Source organism: Cyprinodon variegatus, unplaced genomic scaffold (genome assembly GCF_000732505.1).
Source record: "Cyprinodon variegatus isolate N-32 unplaced genomic scaffold, C_variegatus-1.0 Scaffold387, whole genome shotgun sequence".
In the NCBI taxonomy this organism is placed as follows: Eukaryota; Metazoa; Chordata; class Actinopteri; order Cyprinodontiformes; family Cyprinodontidae; genus Cyprinodon; species Cyprinodon variegatus.
Window position 1 is genome coordinate 36040 of NW_015150840.1, and position 509 is coordinate 36548.

Here is a 509-nt window from a genome sequence, read left to right on the forward strand (position 1 = left end):
AAACTCATTAGAGGAGATCGACATGCTAAGCTAAAGCTAGCGTCTGCTTTAGAGTGGGAGTCTACGTCACGGAGCAAAGCCTGAAAGGCTAAAGTCTGCATCATGTTTGCTCATTGCTGAGCTGCACTGATTGGGATCTTCTTCCAGAATCTGTTTTTTCATCTGTTCTGGTTGTTTTCATCGCTAAAACCTTCTAGCAACACCTTTATAACTATGTGGATTTAAACTAAAAGATTTTTAACATGTTCTATTTGCCTTTCAGCTGCAAACTAAATGTTTACAAAACCTTTTCTTATCAATCTTTTAATTATCTTGGCTAAATTTCATCTGCATAAATTAAAATCTCTAACAAAAAAAGCCAGACGTTAATGTTAATTTAATTCAACTTAAACAATATTTTAGTACTATTAAATCCTATTCTCATCAAAAGGAACAAAAAAAAAAAACACATTTCAATCTTTTTCAAACTAAAAATTCTGGGCAATTTATCGACGTAGAAGATATGTGTA